This window comes from Camelus bactrianus, chromosome 36 (assembly GCF_048773025.1).
Source record: "Camelus bactrianus isolate YW-2024 breed Bactrian camel chromosome 36, ASM4877302v1, whole genome shotgun sequence".
Lineage (NCBI taxonomy): Eukaryota > Metazoa > Chordata > Mammalia > Artiodactyla > Camelidae > Camelus > Camelus bactrianus.
Window position 1 is genome coordinate 2973094 of NC_133574.1, and position 24056 is coordinate 2997149.

Sequence of the window (24056 nt, forward strand, 5' to 3'; positions counted from 1 at the left end):
AAAAAATGCACACACATATTTTGTCTAATTGCACACACACAAAAAGTTGATATTTAATTGGGATTTTATTTGGGGGAGATTAGAATTTTAAATGGCAAATGTTCTTAACGGTGAACGCAACAAATCAAAACACGTCTGGTGTGATACGCTCGAATTTTCTTGAGGGTAAGCAGAAGCTCTCAGTGGAATCTAATAATAACCCAGGATATTTTGTCTGTCCTGGTACTGCAGACATGGTCCAATTTTATACCCATATACTTCCTCTCATGGTGAACACAATTTAAGCGTTTTTATTTAGTTGCATAATTAAAATATTTGCTTCTCGTCTCTAAGCAATACGATATTAGCTAGCCCATCCCGGTATTTCTCAGGTGACCCATTTCTTTAAGCAATTACCCCAGCGGATGCTTTCTGCCTGGATCCATAAACATCATGTTCCTCCAGTGACCTCTCTACTTTCCGAATAGTTTCTTTCATTGGCCCATTTTCCTGGAGCATTTTGCCATGGTGTTCTAGAACCCTTTTCCCTTGCCGAGCAGGCATTTCCTTCAGTTCCATTAGCACGTGTAGAATTACATGATAAATTCTGAGTAATACATTTCAGTTATTTTTAGCATGGTTTATTGCTCCTATTTGATTTAGACGTGGGGAGGTCCAAGATCGATACCACACTGGCCACCACTTTGTCCCCAACCAAAAACCTTTTAGCAGATCTACAAGATGATTATTAAGTGAGTAATCTGTTAACAATTTTCTTTAAAAAAAAAAAAAGTAACTGGCCTTTTGATGAGTCATCATTTTAATGGTCACAAAGAGGTCGGAGATGGAATCCTAGAGAGGTCACTAAATGTTCCGACTTTGTACCTTCCACTAAGTCAGTGCCAGAAAATCTCAAAACAGGATATATTTGAATAATAATTCATCTACAAAACAGCTCATCTTTCTTTTAATCGAGTTTGGCCCCATTGCCATTCTTTGTAAAGATGGTGGTACACGTAAAAAGCAAGAATGTTTATTCTCTGTTAAGGGTATAATTATTATGGTTTAGCCTGTAGCTTCAAAATGTCAAGCAAAGGCTACAGATTTTAATATTTCTGTGTGGACGATGTCAATCATAAAACAAGAAACCTCAGACAAACAAGAATGGATCAATGTCCTCTATGGAAAAAACAAATTGTGGAAGCCACACAAGGTAGTGTTTCTGGTAAGGAAAGGGGACAGGTCCTCATACACCCCTAACCATGGCGCATAACCCTTTCACTGTGCTGTGCAATTTGGTTTGCTAGTGTTTTGCTGAAGATTTCTGCATCTCTGCCCATCAGATATATTGACATATTGTTGTATTTTCTTACGATGTCTGCCATCTTGCTCAATCAGTCTCTAGATTTCCCATCCCCACTTTGATGAAATTGTGCAACTGGGGCGACAAGAGCAGTGATTTAGTCCTCAATTAGGAATGTTATTTAACCAGATGACACAGAGAAATATAAAGAGTTAGTTGACTAATTATAAAATTACCATAAATAAATAAATAATAAATATGAACCTTCCAGAACTCGAGCTCTGATCCAGTTAGGTCTTCCTGCATCTGCGGTTATCATCTTCCAGGGTCACTCCCGTTTGCTTTGTGAAAGAAATATAACATGCAATTCCAAAAGTGTCTATTACTCGAGCATCGTATGGCATTTTATGGGTACGACCTGCACTTCATTTGTCTGGTGAGGTCCAGATGGGTCCCAAGATGAGTTTTTCTTGCTAACAGAGTTGATGCTACTATCCGTTCATAATGTGTGGTCTGGTGTCTGTAACTTTCCTTGTTTTACAGAGGCCAAGTGGTGACAAATTAATTGGAATGGAACTTGCCCCACCCCAGCTGCTTCCAGGTCCTCTCCCCTACTCTCACTCATGTGGGAAAGACTTTCAAAGTCACTGGTTTGCAGTGGCGTTGAGTTTTACACTACGAGTTAAGTATGAGAAAAATCTCACATATGGAAAAAAAATTCCTTATTATTGGCAAAACCCAGAAGTCCCTTTCTTGCTTGATAGCTGAAAATTGAATCTTAAAAATTACGGAAATGCTATTCCTTGGTAATTTTGAACGCCCATGAAGCATGCAAGACCTGTCCAAACCCTGTGCTCGGAGAAGTGATCAACATTTTCCAAGCACTGTGCTGAACCTTTGCTCAAGAAAATCCGATTCTGCCCACTACAAGATATCCTTTGTCCCAACCCACAAACTTTTCCCTAGAGTCTTTCAACAGATAAATCAGAATATATACGCTACACAGTCTTCCCTCCTTGTACTCTCGCGATGACTCTCCAAATTTTAATGATGGCGACTCTGCCTCTCTCAGTATATTTCCACCTCTCCTCCCTAGCGTTCTCTTTCTGGTGGTATCTGGCTGTTCCCTGACTTATGATGGCCTTATCAGAGGGGATCTCCTTATGGTTACCAAGCTCCCTTCAGCAATCCCGCCCACTGATCTCTCCAAAATATAAATCTGATAAAACACAGCATAATTCTGATAAGTCACTCTGCTGCCGAGAATGTCCTGACGGCCCTCCAGAAGTCCAGCTCAGCTCACCAGCCTCTCACGATCCACCTTCTGTGTCAGAACAGCCGGATAAGTCATGGTCCTTCTGCTACAAGAAACGACAATATTCATTGGACCAGCCAGCTTTTACCTTGAAAATTAGGAGTGGGTACAGGTAAGATGGCCCCTTTTTTCTGAATCGGTGTCATTGTGAAAAAGTGGACACCTTTTAAGGAATGCGAATCAGATATGTTTGGGACTACTGGCTAAGAAGAATGGATATTAATGCAGAGAAATTAGCTATAACTAAAGATGTCCAACTCAGGCTGGGAGTCAAGAATTTGCAGGAGCCAAAGTTCATGACACACTTAGCTACTAGACGTTTTTAGGTTTTAAGAAGTATGTCAAAAAGTCATCCCATGTGGTAAGGCTATCAGAACAGGCAAGACCAATTTCTGGAGGAAGAAAATGAAAAAAAAAATCATGGATGCAATGGAGTGGGTGTCTTGGTGAATTTCTGGAGGGTGTTGAAATATGATTGTGGTTGGAAGGTTGAAGGAAGAAGAATTAGGGGACTGAAATGCTTAGGAATTTAAGATCAAAGAGGTGGAACAGAATAGAATAACCAGAGCCAGACAGTCGCTGTGGAAATGAGTTTCTAAAGTGCAGCTTGAGGAATTCTGAGAGCTGGGGATGTTGAATATTTAAGTCAACAAGGTTATTCAAGAATAGAAGTGGAGAAGAAAACCAGGGATGCGAGAAAGTCACCAAGAAAAAAAAATAGTGTAAGAACAAGGGGGAAAATTGGGCAGTGCATGATGGTGATCTTTCTGCGTGAGCTTGTCTGATTAATTCCCAACTGGGTCAAGGAACACTTTCTAACCAGGTGATGCACGGAGTGTGAGAGAAGGCAGGCTCCTTCCAAAAAAGTATCTAAGTCAAAATAATATTTCAGTTAAGGCGACAAGAGGCGTCCGGTATTTACTAGAGGCGAAAGGTGAAGGGATGGATGTTCCAGGGGGCACAATGGAAATTAGGGATTTTGTCTACAGATGGGAAACAAGATTAGACATTCAGATTCATGTGAAGATAAAATGAGTAGGTCCCTGGAAAGTATATAATTCTTGCAATAGTGGCCACAAATTATAGACACAAGAGACACGACCTTAAAGACATCACTAGACAAAATTTTATCTTCATATTAATCTGAATTCTAGCCCTCTCTCTTGTTTCCCATCTGTAGATGTAGGTGTAGAAACAGCAAAGAAGGAATTAATTCTCTTAGAGGTTGCTAACTGGGAACAAACTAAAGAATATAGCTTTGAAAACATTTGGAGACTGCAAGGTGGAAGAAATAAGTGTGTGATCATTTAAGCAAATGATGCTCAGCCAGAGAAACTAGCCAGGCATTATTCCTGGAGCATAAAAAAAAAATGCTTCTAATGTGGTATATATGTATACGATGGAATACTACTCAGCCATGAAAAAGAATGGGATAATGCCATTTGCAGCAACGTGGATGGGCCTGGGGATTGTAATTCTAACTGAAATAAGCCAGAAAGAGAAAGAAAAATACTATATGATATCACTTATATGTGGCATCTCCATTAATTATCTTTCCTTCTTTCTGAATGCTAATCCTTTTAACGTCATGCAAATACTTTTCCTGGCCAGTAGCAGTGGCTGAGTACTCCAGGGGGACCCAGAGCAAGAATTAGGCAGGATTTAGAGACCAGCCAAGAGATGGTATATGTGCTGAAGTGGGGAGAAGAAGGGGTGACTCTAAGCCCAGCAAAACGTGGGGAAGGGAGTTGCTTCCCTGGCACCAACTCTTCTACTTTCTCAAAATTTGCTGAAGGCACTGTTTTTTTTTAAATGGAAGTATCTTTAGTTTACAGTGTTGTGTTAATTTCTGGTGTACAGCATAATGATTCAGTTAAATATATATATATTTTTTTCATATTTTTATTATGGTCTATTGCAGGATATTGAATATAGTTCCCTGTGCTCTACAGTGAGACACTGCTTTTTATCTGTTTTATATATAGTAGTGTGTATCTGCTAATCCCGAGCTCCCAATTTATCCTTCCTCACCCTTTCCCCTTTGGTAACCACAAGTTTGTTTTCTATGTCTGTGAGTCTGTTTCTGTTTTGTAAATAAGTTCATCTGTGTCTTTTTTTTTTTTTATTTTAGATTCCACATATAAGTGATATCATGTAGTATTTTTCTTTCTCTTTCTGGCATATTTCAGTAAGAATTACAATCCCCAGGCCCATCCACGTTGCTGCAAATGTCATTATCCCATACTTTTTCATGGCTGAGTAGTATTCCATCATATACATATATACCACAATAGAAGCATTGTTTTTCATGCTCCAAGAACAATGCCTGGCTAGTTTCTCTGGCTGAGCATCATTTGCTTAAATGATCACAGACTTATTTCTTCCACCTTGCAGTCTCCAACTGTTTTCAAAGCTATATTCTTTAGTTTGTTCCCAGTTAGCAACCTCTAAGAGAATTAATTCCTTCTCTGCTGTTTCTACACCTTGTAGCAGAATTTGCAGGCCTTATCACACTTTCCTTTGTTGTTAGTTCACATGCCTCTCTGAGAGGTAAGCTGGAGACGGTATGGGGTTTGGAGTTTGGTGAGGGAGGGTCACAAGTCTAGGATCAAACACAACAGCTGGAGAAAATCAATACAAGTATTTTTAAATGGTGTTTTGTCTTTGTTTTTTTGTTTTTTTTTTTAAAAAAAGTGTAGAGCAATGAGCCGAACTGTTCCCTACATGTGAAACATCTCCTGAGAACCTATGAAGAGAATTTTTCCTCTTTTTCACATGTTGTAGATCATTACCCATTTAATGATAATTGTTCATCCATTGTAACATGAAGCCATCTGCTCGATTTGTATAGCGATCGCCAAAAATATCACAATGATAATAAAAGTCAAACACATGTTGGTAATTCAGAGCTCCTGCAAATTTCAGCTTATTTGTGTGTGTGTGTGTGTGTGTGCTTGTGTGTGTATGTGTGTGTGTTACCATTTTATAAGTCCATGAAGGGTAAAGAAATTATCTTCTGAGTGCACCATGTGACACTGGGTTCCTTATTACTAAAGAAAGAACTCACTTATGAAGACAAAAACCAGATCAAGCATTTGATGAGTGACCCAAAGGTCTAAAACTGCTATTAAAAAGGGGTGAACATAAGTATTTGGTGTCAGAAACCCAGGGATCCTGAATTGTGAGAAGAATCCTGAAATAGGAGACCAGATACATGCATGGAACATCTCCCTAGAGAAAGTCACCACCTCCACAAGTGAAAACCACCCACTACGTGTGTGGACCAGTTTATAGGCTGATGCAAAAATCACAGGATTGAATTCCAAGGAAAAAAATTCCCTTGAATTCTAAATAGGCAAGGGAGCTGGGTGGGGCACTGTGTATATAGTGTTGAAAGTCTCCTGCGGCAGAATAGATATGAAGTATTGTTCTTTTTCCTTTTTTAAAATTTTATTTTATTGTATCATTCTTAGTGGGGTCACTGCACAGAAAGTGACCAGCTCTGTGTATTCAGGGCTACATTTGAGGAAGCACTTAACAAAACCTCTTTCTTCTAATTAATCTGACCTCAAAAAATGCCTTCTAGAACTTAATTTTATATAAATATCCCTTGTTTATAGAGTGAGAATTAAGCAATCAAAGCAAACTATGCATAACGTTTTAAGTCCTATATATTCATTTTGCTAACCGTTTGTTTTTTTTTTAATATGTAAACAGGGAGCTCCTTCACTTTTAAGCCCAAGAAATAAGTAAAGTAAAGAACACAAGAAAGAGAATTTAAGCAGCTATGATTCTGTGATCTTGTGGAACTGAATATTTCTTCTACTGGAAATTTCCTCCTAGCCTCTTGTTTGGTTCTCTGGAGCCAGAAGTAAAGATTCTTTCCTCTTGAATTCTAAATATGTCTGTGAGTCTGTTTCTGCTTTGTAAAGTAAATAAGTTTGTCTTTTTTTTTTAGATTCCACATATGAGTGATATCGTATGGTATTTTTCTTTCTCTTTCTGGCTTACTTCACTTCGAAAGACGATCTCCAGGTCCATCCATGTTGCTGCAAATGGCATTATTTATTCTTTTTCATGACAGAGTAGTATTCCATTGTATAAATATACCACCTCTTCTTTATCCAGTCACCTCTTGAGGGACATTTAGGCTGTTTCCATGTCTTGGCTGTTGTAAGTAGTGCTTTCTGAATTAAGGTTCCCGCTGGATAAGTGCCCAGGAGTGGGACTGCTGGGTCATATGATAGGCCTATTTTTAGTCTTTTGAGGCATCTCCATACTGTTTTCCATAATTTCTGCACCAAACTGCATTCCCACCAGCAGTGTAGGAGGGTTCCCTTTTCTCCACAGCCTCTCCAGCATTTTCCATCTGTGGACTTTTGAATGATGGCCATTCTGACTAGTGTGAGGTGATACCTTATCATAGTTTTGATTTGCATTTCTCTGATAACGAGTGATATTGAGCATTTTTTCATGTGCCTGTTGTAAAAGTCATCTCACCATCCACTCCAGGCAGCTACTCCAGGATGAGGGGGGACCCTGGTAAGACCAGTGAGTTCTATGAGTGTGGAATCTTGGTCATACTTTATTTGCTATGAAGTAGCATCTTTATTTAAAATCATTCTATCGTGAATGCTAACCACAAGCACAAAGTCCCTTCACAGTAAAACTTGCATGTGTGTTTGATTGAATAACTGTACACTAATGCCTAGTCATGATGACACATACGACTGAAAATTAACCATCACAAGAGGTTTCCCAAATCTTACTCAATTTTGATAATTCCATTGAAAGACTCATGAAACTCACTGAAAGTGATCATACTCATGGTTACAATTTATTATGCAGGAGAAATACGGATTAAACCAGTCTAGGAGGAAGCACTGAATGTGCAGGCAGGATGCACTGTGTTCCTGGCTCCCTGTTGGGTACCACACGTGAGGTGTGGCTCACAGAGGCTCCCTTGGGCCTCACTAGTCAGGATTTTCACTGGGGCTCCATTGTTTAGGTGTAACTGGTTGATTTCCCACCAAAGTGTTTGTCTACCACTTCCTAAATAGCTTTACAACATAAGGATACATTACTGCTGCCATGCAGTTTCCTTGAGAAACATTGTGTGTCTTTACCCAACAGTGTTTGCATTCGTGATGCTCTGTATCCTTTGAGTGGATCCAGATCTGCATCTGGTATGATCGTCCTTCTGCCTAAAAGATTTCCTTTCATAGTTTGGGGTTTTTATTTTTTGTCACTGACTTCGTCTTTTAGTAAGATTTTGCTAATAAGAAATTATTTCACTTTTTCTGTCTTTTTAAAAAATACCTTTTTAAATAAAATACATTTTGCTTGGCACAAAATTCTAGTTTGACTTTTTTTTTTTCTTAATTTCTGTAATTTAATGACGGCTTCTCACATTGGTTCTGAGGAGAAATACTCTGTCACACTTATCTTTTGATTGCCTTCTAGATAATTTTATTTAAGAAATAATTACAGAAGCAGAATTAATGGACTAGAGTATATAAACATTTTTAATGATCCAGATAAATATTGTCAAATTGCTTTTCTCAAACTTTATAGAAATTAGGTTCCCATAAGCATTATACACATGGGTCTTTCCAGCTATTGCAGCATTAACAGAAAAAAAAAAAAAAAAGAAGGAGAAGAAGTTAACTACTCTTATTGGTGAAAATGTGTTTAATTTTAATGTGATTTAACTTCTACAGAGAAAAAATATGATTTTTATGTGTATTTGACACATTTTCTTTTTGAAATTCTCCATTCATGTCTAAGTGCATTCAAGCTCCTTAAAATGTAAAAAATTCATGTATATTAATAATATAGACATATTTATTCCAAATTACCTTTGTAAATTTGTTCAGTTGCTTATCTTTATGCTTTGCATTCAAAATATTATTTCAAAACAATTTTAAATCTGTAGAAAATTTGCAGGAGAGAAAACCATTATTCAGTTTCACAAAATTTTAATACTTTGATGAATTTGCTTTATCTTCCTTTCCCTGTAGTCCATATTTCAGTTTCCTGAAATATTATATTTTATAATATTTTGTCTGCATAGTATATTTTATAATTTTTTGTCTCTAATAAAGGGATCTGATTTGTATTTTGTTTGGATGCCTTTTCACTCTTCTTTAACGTGGGACAGTTTTTCAGCCTTTGCCTTTCATAATATCAATATTTTTAAAGAGCACAAGCCATCTACTTTGTAGAACATCTCTTAATTTGGGTTTCTCTGAGGTTTTCCTCATGATTATATTTGGGTTACGGGCCACCATTGAAGTACTACATAAATGATATTGTGTCCTCCCAGTATCCAGAGGCTTCTGTATAATTTTGCCATTTACAGGTGATGCTGCATTTACGATCTCATCAAGGTTTTTTGTTACATGTTTTTGACTTGTATTTACAGTTGGATCTATTACAAATAACATGCAATTTGTATTGTGACACTTTGACACTTGGAGACTAAATATCTTGCTTGTAGTCAAATTACACATCTCGAGCTCGCCCCAGGTTTAACATACATTAATGATTCTCAAATGAGTTAATCTTCACTATAATGGTCACAAAATGGTGATTTTCCAACTCTCGCAGCCATTCATGTTTATCAGCCAATGCTTGAAATTCAACACTATGAATGAGTCCTCTCTTCAACAGATTTATTTATTTGTGTGTTTATTTGTTTGTTATTTATCTGTGTGCTACTATCCATTAGTTATAAATGGATTTTTGGAGCCTATTTTAATCAATGGCTTATAACCCATTAGTTGGTTTTTGGACATAATTGATGCTTTATTCTTCATGTGTTTCTTTGCAAAAAAAAAAAAAAAATAAGCAAATGCATGTGTATGTTCTTATCACCTTCTTAGATAATACATCATATTGTTACAGAAACCCAAATCCCATTGAGAGACAAAGTGACACTCAGAGGGTTGGAGAACTCGGGTTTATTACACCAGCAGACCCAGAGGAGTTAACACTCCAAGCTCTGAACCCCATCTGTAGGTTTACACAGGCTTTTATAGGGCTTTGATTAAGTTTGTGCCCTATGCAAATGAGGTGTTAGAAATGGACCAATCAGGAGTGAGCTTTTGGGAACTAATGGAATTTTAAGGGTAAATGCAAATGAGGTGTTGGAAATGGACCAATCAGAAGTGAGCTTTTGGGAAGCAATGGGATTTTAGGGGTTAGCATTCTATAAACTCTTTAGTAGTTTATACATTTCTGCAAACTTCTCCCTTCCAGAAATGCTCAACAATTTCTTTATTACAGCATCGTAGTCCATTGCTTATTCAACCAATGTTCTCTGTTTTGGGACCAATGTTCTGCAATTACATACATTTTTTGGAATGCCTCTGTGAAATTAACTGAAGCCACTTTCTTGAGTATTCTCTCTGCTTTTTACATGAAATTTGCTTTGTTTGGGTCGTTTCTACAGAGGTCAATTTCAATGACCCATGTTTATTAAACCATGACTCATACCATGTATATTTTCAAATTAATTTGTACAGAGGTGTGCAAAAAAGTATCATAAATTTTATTTAAGAGATTTTATAGAAAGTTGTACTCTCATCATTTATTACTTTATTACTTGTATTATATCCTGTATCTCCTTGATTAAATTAAATGGTTTACTAATTTTGTGACTATTTTAATAAGGATTTTATTTATTATTTTAATATATTGTTTTGTTTTGTTTTGTTTTTTACCAAATTTCTCGTTGCTTTACCCTCATTACTTCTTTCTTGAGTTTTATTTTGGTTGAATTTTGTTCATTTCTAGGTTTTTACAATGGAAAATTCATTCGTTCACTTCTATTGTTGTGTGTTTGCCAACAAGTATTTAAGCATATGACTGCGTATTTACTTCTCAATAATAACTTTCAAAGTATTAAACTTTCTATCCAAATATGTAGAGTTGCTAAATAGATAGAATAAAACAGAATTCTAATGATATGATGCTTTCAACAGACTCACTTTTAAGGACACTCGTAGGCTGAAGGTGAAGTGACATGAAAAGATATTCCATTAAAATTGTAATCAAAAGAGAGCAGAGAGAACCTCACTTATCTCAAACAACATATACTTTCAGTCAAAAGAGTCTCAAAAGCAGAAAGAAGGAAATAATAAAGATTAGAGTAGAAATAAATAAAATAGAAACTAGAAAGACAATAAAAAAAATTATCAACAAACCTAAGAGCTGGGTTTTGGAAAAGATAAACAAAATTGACAAACCTTTAGCTAAACCAAGCAAGAAGGAAAGAGAGGACACATAAAGATAAAATGATTAGTGGAAGAGGGGAGCTTACAATTGACAGCACAGAAATGCAAAGAATCATAAGAAACAGCTATTAACAGTTATACACTAAGAAATGAGACTGACAGAGCAATCAAAAATTTCCCCAAAATAAAACTCAGTACCAGATGGATTCACAGATGAATTCTACCAAACTTTTAAAGAATTAACACAGATCTTTCCCAAACTCTTCCAAAAAAATTGAAGAGGAAGAGACACATCTAAAATTATTCAGTGAGGCCAGCATTATCCTCATAGCAAAGCTGGATAAGAACCCCACAAGGAAATAAAATTATAGGCCAGTATCCCTAATGAACATGGATGCAAAAGTCCTCAACAAAATACTAACAAACTGAACTCAACAGCACAGAACAGGGATCAAATATTATGATCACGTTGGATTTATCCTTAGGGTGCAAGAATATTTCAACATATGCATACTAACAAGAAAAATGCATCGCATTAACACGAAGAATACAAATCATATAATCATCTTGATAGATGCAGGAAAAGCATTTGACAAAATTTGACATCTTTTCATGATAAAAAAAAACCCTCAAAAATGAGAAATTGAAGGAATGTACCTCAACATAATAAAGGCATATATGAAAAGCTGACATCTAGCACCAAACTCAGCAGCAAAAAAGCAAAAAGCTTTACCTCTAAGATCGGGAACAAGACAAGGATGCCAACTCTTATCACTTCTATTTGACAGAGTCCTGGATATCCTAACGGGAGCAACTGGGCAAGAAAAATAAATAAAAGTCATCTCAACCAGAGAGGGAAAATTTAGATTTTCTATTTAAATATAAATAGAGAAAACCTTAAAAACTCCACCAACAAATACGAGAATTCAGTAAAATTGCAGGATACAAAGTTAACATGAAATAATAACCATCATGAGAAACTCTCTGGAAAAGAAATCAAGAAACAACTCCATTTAAAATAGTATCTAAAAGAATTTTAAAACTTAGGAATAAGGGTAACCAGTGAGGTGAATAATATGTATGTACTAGAGAAGAACAAATCTGACTCCATATTGGATCTGTTCCTTTGGCTTTAGCCCTGTGCCTGTTTTCTAGGCTCAGTCTTGCCAGCTCTGCACCTTTTGGAAAAGAATGTTGCCTTTAGCCTGAAATGCACAGGAGAGCCCGTTCTCAAGGCTTTAACGTTTAAGGATATTAACATCCTTTGCACTCCTAAGGAGGTAACAAGTTGCAGAATAGGAAATAACATTTGTTTTGCTGGAGGTTTGCAGCGGCACCGTGACCTGACCCACATGCACAACTGCAGGAACAAAGGATGCCTGCACTGAGAAGTTTGCAACAACCAACCACGCCCCCTCCCCTGTTTTTTTGTATAAAAGGAAACTGTATTCTGACTGGAGTAGGATGGTTCTCCAAGACATTAGTCCCCCATCCACTCGGTCTGCTGGCTTTGCAAATAAATTTGCTATTTCTTTCCCCAACACCTCATCTCCTGATTTATTTGCCTGTCATGTGGTGAGCAGAATGAGTTTGGACTCGGTAACATGTACATTGAAAACTACAAAAGTGATAAAAACTGAAGAAGATGTCAATATATGGAAAGATAGCCTTATCAAAATTCCAATGGCATTTTTCAACAATCCTAAAATTAATTTGGAATCACAAGAGACTCTGAATAGCCAAAGCAATCTCCAGAAAGAACAAAGTTGGAGGCATCATACATCCTGATCTTGAAATATGTTACAAATTGTAGTAGTCAAAACAGTATGGCATTGGCATAGAAACAGAAACATGGATCAATGGGACAAAGATCCCGAAACACAGCTATTCATATACAGTCAACTAGTCTTTTTTTTTTTAACATTTTTTTTTGATTTATAATCATTTTACAGTGTTGTGTCAAATACAGTCAACTAATCTTTGACAAGAGTGACAAAAACAAACAAGAGAGACAGTCATTTTAACAGATCGTATTGGGAAAACTGGATAACCACATGCGAAAGAATGACACTAGACCCCGTTTCTTGCAACACTGACAAATATAACTCAAAATCCATTAAGGACTTAACTGGAAGACCTGAAATCTTTAAACACCTATAAGAAAACATAGGGAAAATCTCCTTGACATTTGTCCTGTAATTTTTTTTTATATGGCATGAAAAAAAGAGGCAATAAAATCAAAAACCAGTAATTGGGACTACATCAAACCAAAAAACCTCTGTGAAGCAAAGGAAACCATCAAAAAAAAAAAAAGGAAAAGCAATCATAGGAATGGTAGAAAATATTTTCAAATTATATATTTATTAAGGGGTTGACAACCAAAACATATAAAAAGCCCCTATAACCCAATGGCAAAAAAAAAAAAAAAAAAAATTACCTGATTAAAATTGAGCAAAATAACTGAATAGATATTTCTCCAAAGAAGACATATTGATGGCCAACATGCACATAAAAAGATGCTCAACATTACTAATTATTAGGGAAACCCAAGTCAAAACCACAGAGATCCACACCTGCCAAAATGACTATCTTCAAAAAGATAAGAAGTAAGTGTCAGGGAGGCTGTGGAGAAAAGGAACCATTTGTGATGTTGGTGGGAATGTAAACTGATGTAGCCACTGTGGAAATCAGTATGGGGGTTCTTCACAAAATTAAAAATAAAACTATCATATGATCCAGCAATCCCTCTTGTGGGTATAGACACAGAGGATATAAAAACAAGATCTCAAAGAGATATCTGCAATCCTATGTTCACTGGAGCATTATTGACAATAGCTAAGGTATGTAAACAACCGTGGTGGCCATCAAAGAATGAATAAATAAAGAAAATGTGGTACATCCATATAATAGAGCACTATTCAGCCATTAAAAAAAGGAAATCCTACCGTTTGGGACAACAAATTTACATTATGGAGGACATTATTCCAAGTGATGCTGTGTGAAGTAGCCAGACACAGAAAGACGAATGACATATAATATCAGAAGTGGAAACTAAAAATATTTAACTCAGCACCAGAGAGCAGAATGGTGTGTCTCGGGGGCTGGGGGCTGGGGGAAGTGCAGAGATGTTGGTCATAACATACGGTTTCACTTATAAGATGAATAAATTCTGGGATATGACATAGCGTGGGTTCTAACAGCAAGGTGATTATTGTTAAAACTATTGTATTGAAATAACGTACTTGGAATTTGCTAAGAGTGCCTATGTGCGTGATGGATGTGTTAACTTGATGTGGGAACTATTTCGCAGTGTATATGTTTATCAAATCATCACGTTGTACGAATTGAAAGCTAACATCATACAACTTTTTGTCAATCATACCCAAATAAAGCTGAAAAAATAACATATAAATCAATGTCCTAACCTGATACACAGCATTTTAAATTGAGCTGTATTTTTGAAAGTCTGTTCTTTCTGATTTTTTTCTCTTTGTCTGTTTCTGGGTTTCTTTTGACTTTTCTGGGGTTTTTTTTTTTTTTGTCTGTTTCTGATTTTTTTTGTCCTTTCTGTTTATTTATCTTTCACCCAAGAGCTGTGTAATAGAAGGGTTTCTTTCTTTTATTTCCACATGGAAGAACTTTTTCAATTTCTCATTTCATTGAATTTTAATCAGAGAATATTGCTTGTCATTTTTTAACTTCATGTAACTTATCGATGTTTCTTAGTGATCTGATACACAATTGATTTTGTGACTGTTTTGTGTGCACTTGATTTTTTCATTCCGTTAATCTATTCTGAAATATTTATTGGATCCCCAACTTCCTTCTGATCTCTATTTTATACTGTAAGGTTTCCAAAGAAAATTAAACAGAATTCATTTACTCATGGAACTTATCTTTATTAGGACAATATAGATAATGCACAACAAAAGGAGAGAATCCAGTAAAAAAAAAAATCAGGCAAAGTTAGGGAAATGGGGAGTGATACCTACAAGGTAGTCAGGGAAACTCTATGTTTATTTTATAACTGATCGGAAACTTGAAAGAGTGTGTGAACAATTACAGAATATTTGTAAGGAGAGCATTTCAGGTATAGGCAAGGGAAGGCACAGAGTTCTAGAATGGGGAGTGTTCTATTTTAAGAAACAACAGAGACGTAATTGCCACTGGGATGGATACAGAGGGAACATGGTGAGAGATGAGACTGTAGGGGGCAAAAAAGAAACTGTGTAAATCAGGATGCGTGTTGTAACAAACAGAACAGAAAACAAGGTGGCTCCCGCAGAGAACTTTATCTTTCTTGAGCATCATGGTCTAAATGCAGCAGGTGTCTCTGGTGAGTAAGTAGCACAAATCACAGGTTCATCCAAGATCCCACTCCCTTCTGCCTTGTTGCTTCACTAGCTTTTTTTTTATTTTTTTAACTCTTGCTCTTATTTCATGATCCAAGCAGGGTCCCCAGCACCAAGTCCATATTCCAGGGTTTCAGCCTGCAGAGAAATGAGGAGGAGTAGAAGGCGATGAATTTCCCTTTGAAGTCTCTGAGCTGATGGTTCACATGCTGTGTTTTCCTGTACAGCATGGCTAAAACTTAAACACATTGTAATCTTTAGCTGCAAGGGAGGCTGAGAAATATAACCAGATGGGATGCCCATTACTAAGGAAACCCCCAGGGATTCTACTGCTAAAAGGGAGCAATGGAAGTGGATTCTGGGGAGAACACTCTCGGAGTCTGCAGAGGGCCAGATGATTTAGATCTTTGTAGGTCCTTACAAGAATTTTGTCTTACTAAAAATAGACTTACCATATGACCCAGCAATCCCACTCCGGGGCATATATCCAGAAGGAGCCCTTATTCACAAAGACACCTGCACCCCAATGTTTATAGCAATACTATTTACAACAGCCAAGACATGGAAACAACCTAAATGTCCATCAACAGATGACTGGATAAAGAAGCTGTGGTATATTTATACAATGGAATACTACTCAGCCATAAAAAATGATAAAATAATGCCATTTGCTGCAACATGGATGGATCTGGAGGTCATCATTCTAAGTGAAGTAAGCCAGAAAGATAAGGAAAAATGCCATGTGATATCACTTATATGTAGAATCTGAAAAAAACAAGACAAATGGACTTATATATAAAACAGAAACAGATTCACGGACATAGAATACAGGTTTGTGATTTGCCGGGGGGAGGGGGTGGGAAGGGATAAACTGGGAGTTTGAACTTTGCAGATACTGACTGATATATATAAAATAGATAAACAAGTTTATGCTGTAGAGCCCAGGGAACTATATTCAATATCTTGTAGTAGCTCATGGTGAAAAAGAAAATGAAAATGAATATAAGTATATTCATGTATGACTGAAGCATTGTGCTGTGCACCAGAAATGGACACAGCATTGTAAAGCAACTATACCTCAATTAAAAAACAAAAAGAAAGAAATTTGTCTTAAACAATACTTATCAGAAACCATAAGATTTGATCAAAGAATCTATGACAGTATCTGAATTTTGTTTAAGAGCATTATTCTGATTATTTTGTCCTTATGGTGCTCAAATAACACTGATTTATTTATGAAACACCCTTTTGGTATATAAAGTGTTATTTTACATAAGTAGATCTGTCTTAGTAATACTTTTTTCTGCCCATCAACTTGTTATTAATTTGTGCATTCTCCACTTTTAATTACTATAGATTTGTACAGAAAAGTAACACAATGCACTGAATAATACACTGGGTTCTGGTCTGGTGCAGATTATCTGTGTTTGTACCCACCCCCCCCCCCATCCAGGTAAGTCCATTTCCAAGGTGAGCATCTCCAAGTGTTAATTTCCTTACCTGCCTCAAAGGTTTTTGTGAAGAAGAAATGTGTTAATATATGTTAACTATTTAAGTAACTCCTGGCACATAACACACCCTCAAAAACTAGAAGTTAACTTTCTTATTCTAGCATATTTAACCTTATCAATTTTTTTTTGAATTTTTAAGTTGGGTTTTGGCATTTTTCATTTCTTCTGGTTAAAACTACTATCTTCTTATTACCGTAAATCTTCACTATGTTTTCCTAAAGTTTGTAAGCTGATCAATTAGTTTGTAAACGTTTTCACTGTTGCAGTATTCATGCAAAGATATAAGCATTTAGGCAAGTTATAGTTTTTAAAAAATTTTTTCTTGTTACAACATTTACTAGTTTTTAATCATGTACTTTTCACAAATTCTTTATTAGGTTCTTTCGAAAAAGATTTTTTAATTATACCTTTTAAATTAGTTCTTTGTAATGCCCTCCTAAAAATTACATGCAATTATTTTAAAGTTATTTCTTTTGTAATTATTAAAATTGTTTTAAAATTATTTCTTTTGTAATAATGCCCTCGTAAAAATTATGTGAAACATTGTTTTTGTACGTGCTTATGTGAACTGTGTACGTTTATATAATGTTTTTCAGGAAGGGCTCAATGGTTTTTCAGACTTATCAAAGCAAATATGAAATCCATGAATATTTTATTTCAAATATTTTATGTTATACTTTCCTACATATAACTCCACAGTGGGCTGTGTTTTACAATGGAAACAGCCCTGTGCTCTCTTCCAGGCTTTTATGTTGAATTCAATTTTAACCTGAAAACAAATAAATCAACCAAGCAACAGAGACTCTGATGGGATTTCTGTGTGCCTGATAAAGTGTGTTACATCAAAGTGCAGAAATGCCATGTCCATGTGTACTTTGGAGGCTGAATTTTGAAGACAAACTCATTTCCCTTTCTTATCTTTTCAATAAAAATGAAGGACAAGCCATAGACTTGAAAATGACAGAGTCAGTTAATGCATTGTTTTAGATTTAGTATTGAATATTTCTGAGATTATGCGTAGACTTAAATTTCAGTCCCATGATTTCCTTCAGTTTAGCACTGCACATACATTCTCTGGGAAGCGTATCTTTTTTTTTTTTTTAATTGCTGCATTTCAGTCTCAGTTGATTTGTAGTGACTGACTGTTTCCTAAGGCATGGAAGGCAGCCCCAAGGGAGAAAGGTACCACATCATTGACCATCAGTATGTCCTTTGATTGATTGAATGACCAGCCAAGTGAAGCGATCAATGACGCCAACACACTGCACAGTTTCAATGTTGTGTCACCCTTCTTGAGAATATTTTTCCTTTAGAACAAAGTGCTTGCCATACTTTCATGATTGCAGAACATCTTTGTAATTATAAGAATATCTTTGTTGTCACAAGCTCAATCCCCATAACATAGGAATGGGCATAATACAAAATAAGCGAATCCAAAAAACGCAGTGTTTCCACACTTTTCACCCTCTGTGTTACTGAGTCCAAGCTTGTGCTCCTGGCTGCATGACAGAATGATAAATCAAGAGACAAGTTGCTGGGGCAAGAATAGTGACTTCAGTGATAAAGCCAGCAGACCAAGAAAATGGTGGACTAGTGTCCCAAAGAATCATCTTCCCTGAGTTAGAATTCAGGCTTCTTTTAAGGCAAAAGGGGAAAGGATAAATTGCTGATTCTAGGATATATTAATTTCTTTCAGTCTGCAGACATTGCCAGGTGGGCCTGGTCAGGAGATTTTTGTGAGCTAAATAAAGATGTTTTGTCTAAAGCTTTTACTTGAGAGGCAAGTTCTCCAGAGATGGGCCATTATCTATAATTTAAGCTTTAGGCAACATTCCTTAGTGATTCACTTGTGGAAAAGCAATAGATACAAAGGTTAGGATAAAAGAAACCAACTCAATATGCGGTCAGATTTGTTCTTCCGTACTACGTTCCTTCAACTCAATAATATAAATTTGCACAGTATATATTTCATAAAATCAGAATGCATACCTGGTAATTATTTTTCAAGAAAGCCAATCTCTGCAAACTTAGTTGTTTCTTGTTATTAGCAAATGTTTGTGAAAGTCTCTTCACTGCTTTGGAAGAATTTTATCTCTCACTCTTTTTCCACTTTATGTGTAAGTAATCATTTATTATTTCTAAGGAATCCAAAGTCAAGCAGAGCAGAAGATGGGATTCCAAGACCCCTTGACTTAAGTCTTGCAGTATGGCTGTCTCTTTGTTGTTTGTTTGCTTTTGTACAGAAGATCTGCCAGCTTCCCTAGAGGTGGGTGAGCAAGGTGGAAGGTGGCAATGACCTGACCTTCCCTTTCTGCCTAGTTGGTGGTGTAATTGCCCCCGGCAGCTCCTGGGTCGTGGAGTCATTGGAAGGCATGGGAGGGGGAGACCACTCAGCCTTGCCTTGCATACAGGTGACATTTTTACCCCCACCTTTTCCATACTGCCTTGGAGGGTACATTGAGGGTACCAAGCACGCGCAAGGGGTAAAAGATTCAAAATTTGAGAGAGGCTTTGTTCTCTGTTGGTTTTTATGCAGTCAGGCAGATCCGAACCCCAAATACAACCTGGATGCTGCTCATACACCCCACGATGCTATCTCCCCATATGAGCCTTGTTTTCTGGGAGGGGTTTTGCTGGCTTGCTCTGCCAAGTGTGAACACTCAACGCTTGGCAGGAAAGGTCGGTGGAACCCACCTTCTTCAAGACTCTCAATGACTCGAGGTAATTTATTCTTCTTCTTTGGAAATTTCATGAAAATACAAAAGCACACAGTTGAGAAAAAATAAACTCACTTTATATGACAAAAGTGAGCTCAAACCAATGCTTTGCTTGGGGAAATTTTCCACTTTTTACCTGCTGATAATTAAAATGGTCTGGATGTTTCATTGTAAACCTGGGGACTAAATATTTGGACAAGTCATTATAATGTGAGATTCCTGAAGGGAGTCCACCTTGAACAGTCACTTTGCTCTACTCTTTACAAATTTAAAAAAAAAATCAATTTGCATATTATCAGGAATACGCATTCCAACTCAACTAGCTGTAATTACAATGTTATTGTGCAATTAGCTTCCTAATTTGCCTGAGCAACGAATTAGAAGCAACTTGGGAAGAATATTCAAAGAAAGTTCTCCTGCACATCTTACAGTGATCATGTCTTATTGCATAATTCTATAAGTCATCACCCACATCGCGCCACGTGAAGACCAAGGAAGATTATTTCATTTAATCTTTTCTTTAAATCAAATCTCATCACTTTCTGATGAAACAGTTACTGAATCTTCCTTTCTAGTGATAAACAATATTTAAGATAATTCTGTCCCTATAATAGTGTTCTTATATTCATGGTAACACATTACGTAAAGACCAAAATTAGTAATATTCACAACAAAAATGTTACTCTATCCTACAACAGAAACTGTCACCGGCGATATACTTTCTATAATAATTTATAGCAAACATTCTGCGATTTGAAAAGACAGTTTTCAGCCCACTTGAAAAAAAAAAGATGTCAAATTAAGGGAATATTACTCGAACTAATTAGCACTACAAGCATTAACCTTATGTTCGTGTGTATTCCAAACTACAGATTTTCAATCAGTTCAATCAATTCAAGTAGAATGAGTTTCTTATTTCATAACATGGAGCAAAATTCAGAGTGAATTTGATATGAATTCTTAATCAAGTTGGATGCTACTACATCCCACAGCATCAGTAACGGAACAAGGTACATTAATTGTGCTTTTTAAGGCAAGTGTTTTTAACATATACATATTTTAAACTTCCTCATGCAAGAATTTCTTTTGTTTATCGAGGTCTAGTCAGTTTACAATGTTGTGTCAATTTGTGATGCACAGCAGTGCTTCAGTCATGCATGCACGTACATACATTCATTTTCATATTCTTTTTCACCGTGAGCTACTACAAGATCTTGAATATATTTCCCTGTGCTCGACAGTATAAACTTGCTTATCTAGTCTATATACATCTGTCAGTATCTACAGCTTCTTATTTTAAAACACTGTTAAATTTGTTAGAACGATGCTTCGCATCAGTTGTAAATGTGTTCACAGCAGGAGAAAAAAATCATGTGAAACAAGGTATTCTGTAACCCATATTCCACATTAAATGTTAGATATTCTTTTCCTATTCTGTACCATTATTGTGGAAGTTTTGAGCTAGTCAATAAAAAGTGAAAAAAAAAAAAAACGAGTTGCAAATCATTGGAATGAAAGAAACTCGATTCATGTGAAGATCATATAATTGGACAACTTAAAGAAAAATAATTGTAGTGGGAGAATCTCTTAGATTTCTCAACCTCCAAAAATGAGATTTTTTTTTAAAAAAGGTAAGTATTTCTAGGAATACTATTATAAGAATTGTTATAAGAATAGCATTAATATGAGTATTTTTAACTCAGTCTGTGCTGTAGTAATGTATTATACCTTTTCCACAATTGCACGTGGAATGTCTATAAATGTGTTTACATCCTGAGCCACAACTCTTAACATCAGTAGGGTTGAGAGATCACTTAATGAAGACGATATTCTTTGGGGATCATAAAAGTCACAAGAACATAGATGAAAACTCCTAATGCTATCACCATTTACTGAGAACAAACTATGTGTCAAGCATTCTGTCAAATAAGAAATGCCCCATAAAGAGTTCATTAACCAGACATTGGAACCTAAATTATTGTCTAAGAGCATGTGGTTTTACCAAGAAAGTGTTTATGGGTATAAAGTTTTTGATCTACCAACCCTGATCTTGTCATATGTCTTGACTATAAAATCCCCATGGTATTATTTTTTGAGATTCTTTATGTGTGTTGGTAATAATTTAACTTCAAACCTACCATATGTCTGTCTTCCAATTTCCAACCCATAGCTGGATATTCTTACAAATCAACGGCTTTCAATCCCATCTGAACCATCCACATGCCTGACAAAATTTGTATACGCCGCTGGGCCAACTCCCCACTCCTCTCCCACTCTTACTGCCAATTTTATTTCCACGGGGTGTCTACTCCATCTTTCATCATTTTAATATTTAAAGGGATGTGGCAGCTGTGTGACAGATGACTGGCCACAGGGCTGCAACGCTCAGGCCTGCCTAGTGTGTATATATTTTAGTGACATGCTTGAAGTGACTTCTTCAAATGGCTCTGAAGTTCACTTACTTTACCCAAAATTGGATTTCAAATAGCTGACACATGGCTTGCACACAAAGTCAACTGCTACTTAAGACTGCGTGTTTGCAGTTCCAGAACCAGAGATTGAGGTTACTTTGAAACTTGTTTTGCATACATTTATCTTATGGTTCAGAACTTGGCTTCAAAATAGGCAGTTAAAATCATCCATCAGAGAAAAATCTCTCTGGGTCAAAAGTTTAAAAAAGGCCCCTGGACAGCTCCCAGTCCCTGCAAAGGGACCCAAAAGGTTTTTCGTAACGTCTCACTAAATTCTACTTTGCTGAGTTTCTGGTAAATTAGTGACTGTGTCAGGCAGCCTACAGTTTGGTATTTTGGGGGTTTTTGGCTAATTTTCCTCTTATATTTATCTTTGAGCCATGAATATGACTATTTTAAAAGTAAGATTGCAGTCAAATATAAATGAAGGCTATAATAGTTTTAAAAGACTATTGTAATAAACGGCCACATACTTGACGGCTTAAAATCAGAGAAATGTATTTTCTCATAGTTCTGTAGACAACAAACCTGGAAACAAAATGTCACAGCCCACATTCCCTTCCCAAGCCTCAGGAGAGGCTCATTCCTTACTTCTACACATGGTGACAATACAGTGAGGAAACTAACATGTTACTGATTTGATATTAAATATCCTCAGCTTGTGCCTATGTAAGGGGGGTCTGTCCACTTCAATACAAGTCTTGCACATCATGTCCCATACAATGAACACCTAGGTGATGAGGTCATGATGACAAAGAAGTCAGATACAGTCCTTGCTGTACAGTTCTTAGATATTTTTTCATCTGAAGACACTCACGTGTGCAAATCAGATAAGTTTACTAACTGTACGATACTATGATTATTTACTGTTCATTAAGTGGAAGTGGGTCATCACAAAGGTCTTCATCCTCATCACTTTGTAATGAAATGTGCAATTTACTGAAGACGGAATTGCTCCCGTGGAGGTGACGGGTGTCACATGGTGCCTTAAGCAGACACTTGGGACATTTGAGCTCATCGTGATAGCAGCAGAAGGTAGCTATGAAATTTATCATGGTAGTATGCTATGTGGCTTTTATGTGAATTGTTTTTAAATTGCTGAAAATTGAAAAAGGTTCCAATATACTTACTGAAAAAATACACGTATAATTGGATCCATGTGGTTCAAACCCTTACGGTTCAAGGGTCAACTGTACATAGTAATAAAAGTGGCAGAACCATGTTCTTCTATTTCAGTTTGCTTGTCTCACCCAAGAGGCCACTGTTCTCTCAAGAGATCATGTTCTTTTAGAGTGGAATCAATTGCATATTTTTCAACATTTTATTGATTTATAATCATTTTACAATGGTGTGTCAAATTCCAGTGTAGAGCACAATTTTTCAGTTATCCATGAACATACATATATTCGTTGTCACATTCCTTTCTCTGTGAGCTACCACAAGATCTTGTATATATTTTCCTGTGCTATGCAGTATAATCTTGTTTATCCGTTCTACCATTTTTAAATCCTGTCTGTCCCTTCCCACCCTCCGCCCCCTTGGCAACCACAAGTTTGTATTCTCTGTCTGTGAGTCTGTTTCTGTTTTGTATTTATGCTTTGTTTGTTTGTTTGCTTTTGTTTTTGTTTTTTTTAGATCCCGCATATGAGCGATCTCATATGGTATCTTTCTTTCTCTTTCTGGCTGACTTCGCTTAGAATGACATTGTCCAGGAGCATCCATGTTGCTGCAAATGGCGTGATGTTGTCGGGTTTTATGGCTGAGTTGTATCAAGTGCATATTAAAAGCCAAGTTAAAATAATCTGACAGATCACATGGACGTATTCAAAGCCTCTGGTCCCTATAAATTTCGAAAAAAATCCTAATAATATCATTTAAGTGCTATATGTAATTTTTGAAGGTTCATATAGAATGGGACAGAGAGCTTGAAGATTAAATAAACTGGCAGTGTGGTTTTCCAATTATCAGAAGTAAAAAGACGATTAGTTTTCACTTTGCAAAAAATCACCCTTGAAATTGAGACTGGAAAAATAATCCAATGCCTTTCTAAAGGAGGGCTATGTATATATTAACATGAATTCTTGTTCACTGAGAATTAATTACGTCACACTAATATTAAGTCATGGGAGTATTTCTTGCCTGCTAGACAATGGAAATGTGTAATAATAGAT